The sequence below is a fragment of the Cryptomeria japonica genome, chromosome 5, assembly GCF_030272615.1.
Source record: "Cryptomeria japonica chromosome 5, Sugi_1.0, whole genome shotgun sequence".
Lineage (NCBI taxonomy): Eukaryota > Viridiplantae > Streptophyta > Pinopsida > Cupressales > Cupressaceae > Cryptomeria > Cryptomeria japonica.
In genome coordinates, this window is record NC_081409.1 from 58,689,922 (window position 1) to 58,699,433 (window position 9,512).

Consider the following 9,512-nt stretch of genomic DNA (forward strand, 5'->3'; position numbering starts at 1 on the left):
TACATGATGCATAAAGCAGGAAGCATACATAAAGCATGAGGCATCTAGATGAATCCACTGAATTCATAAATAATAAAATTGAATATATTTAGAGCATGAACTCACTTAAGTTATGAAACATATTGTTACATGCAAGGCAGGAGCATGAAGCATCCACACAAGACATGAAGTAATACACACAAATACCCCCTAAGGTACAATGCATATATGAAAAAGTACACGTATAAATCATACAATGAGGAAATCATGTTTAAGACACAACAAACACATTAATATGCATAATTTATCAGGTATATATACATAAAACATGCATTTAAGAGAAATATACATGAGGCACATGGATGCACTTAAAGAATGAAGTATGCACATAAAACATAAAGAATATGTATAAAGAATACACATAAATATACTTGGGGCAAGAAGAATTCATGCAAAACATAGAGTGTACATATAAGGCACAAATACATGTAAAGCATGAAGTGTACACATGAATTCACTTAAGGCATGTAACATACACGTAGCATAAAGTATACATAAATACCATAAGATGTGCATACACGTAGCATAAAGCATACATAAGTACCATAAGATATGAAGTGTACACATAAGGCATAAGATAATGTATACATGTAAGCAAAGAATTAGCATACATGAGTATATGCAAGGCATGAAGTAATGCTCATAAAGCATGAAGTAGCTATGTAAAGCACAAACCATACATATGAATACATGCAAGTGTTACAATGAACATCCCATGCTTTATAAGATACATATATTCACATGGATGCACTTAAAGCATGAAGTATGCATATAAAACATAAAGAATACATATAGAGAATACACATGAATATACTTGGGGCAAGAAGCATTCATGAAAACATAGAGTGTACACATAAGGAACAAATACTTGTAAAGCATGAAGTGTATGCATGAATCCACTTAAGGAATGCATCATACACGTAGCATAAAGTATACATAAATACCACAAGATGTGCATACACGTAGCATAAAGTACACATAAATATCATAAGATGTGAAGTGTACACATATGGCATAAGATAATGGATACATGTAAGCAAAGAATCAACATACATGAATATATGCAAGGAATGAAGTAATGCTTATAAGGCTTGAAGGAGCTATGTAAAGCACAAACCATACATATGAATACATACAAGTGTTAGAATGAACATCCCATGCTTTATCAGATACATATATTCACATGGATGCACTTAAAGCATGAAGTATTCACATAAACCATAAAGAATACATATAGAGCATACACACGAATATACTTGGGGCAAGAAGCATTCATGCAAAACATAGAGTGTACACATAAGGCACAAATACATGTAAAGCATGAAGTGTATGCATGAATTCACTTAAGGCATGCAACATACATGTAGCATAAAGTATACATAAATACCATAAGATGTGCATACACGTAGCATAAAGTATACATAAATACCATAAGATATGAAGTGTACACATAAGGCATAAGATAATGGATACATGTAAGCAAAGAATCAGCATACATGAATATATGCAAGGCATGAAGTAATGCTCATGAGGCATGAAGGAGCTATGTAAAGCACAAACCATACATATGAATACATGCAAGTGTTACAATGAACATCCCATGCTTTATAAGATACATATATTCACATAGATGCACTTAAAGCATGAAGTATGCACATAAAATATAAAGAATACATATAGAGCATACACATGAATATACTTGGGGCAAGAAGCATTCATGCAAAACATAGAGTGTACACATAAGGAACAAATACATGTAAAGCATGAAGTGTATGCATGAATTCACTTAAGGCATGCATCATACATGTAGCATAAAGTATACATAAATACCATAAGATGTGCATACACGTAGCATAAAGTACACATAAATACCATAATATGTGAAGTGTACACATAAGGCATAAGTTAATGGATACATGTAAGCAAAGAATCAACATACATGAATATATGCAAGGCATGAAGTAATGTTCATAAGGCTTGAAGGAGCTATGTAAATCACAAACCATACATATGAATACATACAAGTGTTACAATGAACATCCCATGCTTTATCAGATACATATATTCACATGGATGCACTTAAAGCATGAAGTATGCACATAAAACATAAATAATACATATAGAGCATACACATGAATATACTTGGGGCAAGAAGCATTCATGCAAAACATAGAGTGTACACAGAAGGCACAAATACATGTAAAGCATGAAGTGTACGCATGAATTCACTTAAGGCATGCAACATACACGTAGCATAAAGTATACATAAATACCATAAGATGTACATACGCGTAGCATAAAGTATACATAAATACCATAAGATGTGAAGTGTACACATAAGGCATAAGATAATGGATACATGTAAGCAAAGAATCAACATACATGAATATATGCAAGGCATGAAGGAGCTATGTAAAGCACAAACCATACATATGAATACATGCAAGGAATGAATCATACATGTAAACCATGAAGTAATACATTAATACACATAAGGTACAAGCATATATGAGAAAGGTTCTCATGGAGTGGACATGTTGAAGACACATCGATTATGAAGAATACAAGAGAGAGGTTTTCATGGAATAGACATCTAAAAACATCTCATTCATGAAGTAACAGAAATACACATATGATATAAAACACATATGCCAGACACGTGACAGACATGGTGCACGCACAAGGTATACATGAGGGAAGTGTACATATAAAACACCCATGGAGTAGGCATACTCAAAACATATTAGACACTTAGCAGTTAAAGGCATACTCATAAGAATGCAATGCTGGCCAGATCAATTCAATTTTTGATTTATTTAAGAAGAGGGCTGAATCATTAGTTCTAACTGAGTATTTGTTAAAGCAGGTTCGTCCAACAGGCTCGCAGAATCATGCTCTAAATATTGTCAATTACATTTGACAATATAATTTTCATGCTTTGCATCACAATGCTCCAATTTTGAGCTTACCTAATTCTTTGTTGCTCATTGAAGCTTACACAAATGCTACTGAGGATGTCATGGGAGCCATCTTGTTATAAGATGGTAAAATAGTATGCTACTATAAAAAGGTTTTCTTCTCAACAATGAGGGACTATCTAGCTTATGATAGAACTTTATGCATTAGTCTAGGCGATGAGAAAGCATATAAAACATAGTATGAGAAAGACTCAAATTATGAGGAATACAAATAACAAGAAAATACATGATCATCGAGGGAAAATCTAAGATTGGTTGACAAATATAAGATAGCAACCATGCAGATCATACAACAATGATAAGGAGAATGCCTAAATAATAGTCCATATGAATCACCAAGTAATAGCAGCATATAGTCATAATAATCCTCACACAGAGCAACCATGGAGTCAAGTAATAAAAACTAGAACAATAAATTCCATATAAAAGTGGTTAGAATTAAAATGATAAGGAAAATTTAAAAATGCTAAAGAAAATGTCAAGTAATAAAAAAACTTACAAGGATGAGGCATATTCATAAATTTTGCAGTCCCACCATGGATATAAACACTAGAAGCAATTCATACTGTTAGTGTACATACAAGACAATATGGGAGTTCATTATACCCAGCAACTTGTGGTGTTGTTGTTCATGTTGGCTCGGTTGGACCCTGCAATTAAGATTCAATATACATTATTCAATAAGATTAACTGTGCAACATAACGAACTATTGAAAAGTGTGTTATCTTATTGAGCTTCGCTCAGTTTTGAGAATATTTTAATATTCTCTACTTAATAAGGCCAACCACATAAAGGTGGAAGCTCATTTGGCCCCTCCCCCCACCCTAACATCACTCTAAATTCCCCGTTAACATCTAACATTCATTCATTCTTTATACCATTAATAAAATATAACATTCATTCATTAATATCACATAACGTTCATTAACACATAACATTGATTAACATTAATTACACACAACATTCATCAATATTAATTAACACATATCATTCATAACCATTCATTAGCACATAATTGCATTCATTAACACATAAAAATCAGTCATTATCAAATAAGGTAGATTACAATCATTTCTTTTTTTCTTTTTTCTTTGAAGCTATGAAAAGACTAAGTGGAACATTGTTTTCTTCATCATTCCCCCCTCTTCAGTTGTTCTGCCCTCTGCTCGTGATCTTGATGTATGCCTAGTCCTATATTGAGGACAAGGACACTGAAGCGAAGGGGGGTCCTCTGCAATAACAAAGAAATGGGTTAAATTCAAAACATTTTTTATTATTGTTACAAGTATTTCATTAATTTAGAGAACATAACTATTGCGCTCTTTACCTAATGGGGCCACATCATTTTGTCTAGCCTCAACCTCAACACGTTGAACACCCTCTAGATCCTTTGGAGTTGAAATACTAAAGGTTACATTAATGCTGAACACCAATTACAATTAAATTTGTTTAAAGGAATAACAGTGGTCCTCTTTACCTGATTGGGGAACATCACGTTCTTGATGTTGTGTACCCAGATCATGCTCCACTTGGTCACCACCGACTACATGCTCTAAAATATTAACAAAAAAGGTTACATTAATTACTACTCTAATTACAAATTAAGATGTTTAATTGTATTAATAATTACATAAATAAATTTGAATAGAAAATGAATACCTCCATAACTGGGATGCACATTTGGACCTTCATGTGCAGATGGTGTTTCACGATTAGCAGGTTGCATTCCAATGTCATGCACATTTTTATCATTGCTTGCTTATTTAAAACAAATATAGTCACTTTATGTTTGAACTCAACATCAATTAGATTATTGCAGGTAAAGTATTCAATTTGAAACAATTTTCATTTAGCTTTTTTACCTGTGTCACGGTTGCACCAGAATCTTGTGTTTGCCCACTCAATTCTCGTAGTCGATCAACCATGGTTGTATAGCCTTGCCGGTAGGCAATTCTCTTGTCATCTTCTATGGGTGCTCTATTGAATTCAAAGCCCTGTATTTTTTCTTGGTATCGTGAATTTTGCTTGCATTATTTGATGAAAAAAAAACATTGTTTGCAATTTATAAATATTTTGATGCAATATTTCATTTACAGATACTTACAATTCATGCGGAAAGTTTCATATAGCCACCAGAGTCAAGTTTGTGTTTCTCATTCTTTTCTTGTCTTGCCTTGGTTACCTTTGATGTGTCACTCAGTCTATGAAAAGTTTGAAATATGTTAGATTATATAAATATAAAGAGTAATTAATTAGTACATAATTACATTCTTAATAGTATCCCATACCTTCTTTTGGTGTTTGGTGGTGTATTTTGTTTTTTCCTTTCAATTCTCTCCTTGGCATCCAAAATCAGGTCCTTCCACTCCCTCTCTGGAATCATGGGGGGACGCTTGTACTTTACGTTCTTCTCTAAATGGGTCCTGTATTGGTCCCTCACATACTTTAGATATATGCCAGTGTTTTCAAGGAGCTTGGTTTTGTCGAAGGTGTCATTTCCAAACCACTCAACCATATGGTTTGTCACTTCATCTTTCTAAAATTACAAGCAAAAACTTGGTAATTGATAACCAGATTGCTCAGGTTGCACAATCAAAAAATTATTCTACAGGGAGTATAAATTACCCAAGAATATTTTTTGCAATGTGATTATATTTTGCATATAAATGATTTAAAAATAAAATATATTTTTACAAAAGGGCAGGGAGAGGGAGTTGAACACTCAACCTCTCAACCCGACCTTCCTAACTACCCATACCTACCCTCCCCTTTTACTAATTGCTCTATTGTATTACTTGAAAATTTTTATTAAGGTAAATTACTATGGATAATAATTTGCAAATATTTCCACAAGATTTTAATTTATTAAAGTAATCTTGAAATGTGGAAATACATTTTTAAATATATGATTTAAATACATTATTTTTACCCTAAAACATTGGTAAAATATATATTAAGGTAAAATGTTATTTCATATAAATGGATCTTATTTTGAAAAATGTTTCAAAGGTGTGAAATGTTTCAAATCACAAGTGGAGATAATAAAAAACATTTGCTTATTTAAGTGGATTTTTAATCTTTTCATATGCATATTATTTGCCCTAGAGTTAATAAATTGAATAATTTATATTAGGGTAAACCATCTTATCATGTAGTTAATGGTTTGATTGGTTTGTTGCAAGTATGCATCCCATGTGCTAAATTATTTCCAACCAAATTGAGTTTGCCTTCAAGATGAAAATCTATTTTGGAATATTTGCCAAGGTAATGTATTTTTATCAAGCGGAGGTAGGTATGTTTTAATCATTTGCTTTTGATTTATTATTTTAAAGGTAAAATTAATTTCAAGAGGTTATTATGTGCAAACATCATATGTCTCTTTAGGGGGAAAATATTTTTCCCTAATTGTGTGCAAAGATCATATGTCTCTTTAGGGGGAAAGTATTTTTATCTGCATGGGGAAAATATTATCAATGATTTTATTAAATATATCCCTATGAAATAGGAACATATGACCTATCAAGCTAGTTGATTTTTTTTTGTTTTGTGCAGGATACTATAGGCAAAAATTATATTTCTTGGGTGCATATTAACAGGAAGTATCCCTTACTCAAGAAATTTAATTTAATGTTTTGATATTATAATTTGATGATTTTCAGGAGCACCTTGGCAAAAGAAATCTTGTTTACAACATTTGATAGGATAATAATAGTTTTCAATATTATCTTTTGAAATTACCTTTTGAGAGGTTATAAAGGGATATATTTTATCACAAAGAAAGTTATATTTTATAAGTTCTTTTACCATGGTTAATTCTTTAATTTGATGACCTAATAAATTTTTGCATTTTGATATTATCATTTAATCATTTATATTTTTCACCCTAAGTGAATAAAATGGAACATGTATATATTAGGGTTGATTTTATGCAAGATCAAAGAATGATTATTATTATTTTGGAGAAAATGTACTTTTACCATAAGTAAAATGATGAAAAGCATTTATTTATTTAAGTGGTCCTTCCATATACATATTATTTTCACCCTAGGTAAATAATTTGAACATATTCATTAGGGTGAGTCATTTAATGCTTGATTGGTTTTTGCAAAGGTTACTTTATATGATATAATATTTCCGACCCAAATTAAAGATTACCAAAAGGTGAGAAAGTATTGTAACATTATCGGAAGGGAAGTATTTTCTTTTACTTACTGTACAAAATCTTTTACCTTATGTTATTTAATAAAAACTATTATTGGAATAAATATTTACAAGTGTTTAATACTTTGATTTAAGTGAATTGTTGTAAATAAGTATTTTACATAGGGTAAAATGATTATTGCCTAATCTAAAGTGGAATATATTTAATCTTTAATTAATAAGGGATTTGATTGGTTTATTCTATGTGCAGGAGATATTGAATATTTACGGGAAGTATTATCAAAGCGGAGGATAAAGGATATATTATTGAAGCTTTATTTAGTGTGTATTTTAGGGATTCAAATGTAATTATCTCTGTAAACCAAAGGGTGTGTCCTTTGGAAAAACAATTGTCTGTAACTCCCTCCTGTATGCGAAAGGGTGTGTCCTTTCACATATGTCTTTTGGATTAGGTATTTATAGGGAGTCTTTTCAATTAAGAAAAGTGATCCAAAACAATTCACAATCTGTCAGGCTACTAGTAGGGGCTATGGGATGTCTGTATTGGAGAAGTCTGTAGGAATGGAAGTATCATTTTGAGCAATCACTGTGTAATGGAGTATCTGTAAGTGTAGCTATTGTATGCATTCACTCTCCAAAAATTAATATACAAGATTGATTGTTTCAATTCTAGAATTCGTGTATACTTTTGTGTTGATGAATTTCATTTTGTCCTCTTGATAAATCTGATAAAGGGTTTAATACAATGTGCCACCACAAGTTGTTATAATTGAATATAAGATTTGCTTCTTCATGTTCTTATAACACTTAATGAAACCTCTATATTGATAGTCTTGTGTTACAAGTTGCCTAAAAACTGTCTCAAGAGTTTAATTGAATTATTTGTCCACAAAGTATCATGCATATTCCTGGATAGAGGCACTGGTCTGTTATTTATTTCTAAGATTTTGATTTATATGCATAAGGTCCTTACAGAGAAACATTCTTCCATATCCTATTTGATCTAATCCTTGCAGATTTCATTCAAGTCTTGAAAGAATTTCATTTTCAATATATAATATCTTTAACATACACTTTTATTCATATTCAGTTTTCAGTTTTCAAAGTATTCAGCTAAAGCACATGATATAGCATAGTTGTAGAACACTAATTTGTCAGTTGTGTAAACTTGCTTAGAGGATTAAATCTACATTTAAATAACTCTTTTGTGCTTGAGAGGGAAGGGTACACCTGCCTAGGTCTTGTGGAGCCTGAAGTGCATAGGGATTTGGTCTTCGACCATCCCTGTTCGTTGGCCAAGGCTGATTGGATTTCCTAAGGAGTTGGCAAGTTTTTGGGTTTTCCAATCTGCGGTTTTGGGCACCAACAATTCCACCTTTTAAAGAAAAAACAAACCTATTAGATTCAAAAATGAACTGAAGCTACATTTATTATAGTTCAAGAAATGGATCAAAGGAAAACTATTCTAGCAATGATATAAAATCAAAATAGTGGATTAGGGTTAGTTCACATATGATGTTCCACCTTTTATGTATGGTGGGCCCAAATATCTCCAATGCAATGTCATTAAGATTTTTATAAAAAATATCATTTCTTGCAAAAATTCATGGGATCATTAGTCCAAAATGAGTGACCAGAAAGTAAATTACAATTAGATTATATATAATAATAATTTTAAAGTACCTGGAACCTTTTGTATCTTTAAGGGAATCATTTCTTTGTCACTCACCACCAATGTGGCCTGCAACGTTCCCGTACTAGCAATATGAGAAGATCTAGGAATGATGGTATGTTATCAACAATAGTCGCCTTTGGCGCATCCTCATGTGTATCTCCTGCTGCAAAAAATGAATCCACTATGAAATGCCCCCAAGAAAGAATGCTTGAAGGGAAATAAAAACATAACAGAAGATAGAGAAAAAGAGGGATCTACCAATAGTGGGTGGGCCAATATGACGTGCAGTAGAGGATGTTTGCATGCTGCGTGGTGCCGATATTGCAGTCGGCAATACAGGTGGGGATAACCTCTGATGAGGTGCCAACGACATTTGCACGGGAACATTGATAGCACCTGAAGAATAATACATTAAATATATGAAAAGTGCAAGAATTGTAAACAAGGATGAACCTTTATTATGAATATTGACAGTATCAAGTATGATGTATTTTGGGTACTCAAAGTGATAAGCCAAGCAAGTGATAAGCCAAGAAAATTGTCATCACCTGAACTACTTGCAATACCCTGATCATGGCCACTGGTTTGATGAGGATGCATAAATTGCTATAAAAACAACATGTACATATTTTAGTTAATGACATAAAAGAGTATAAAA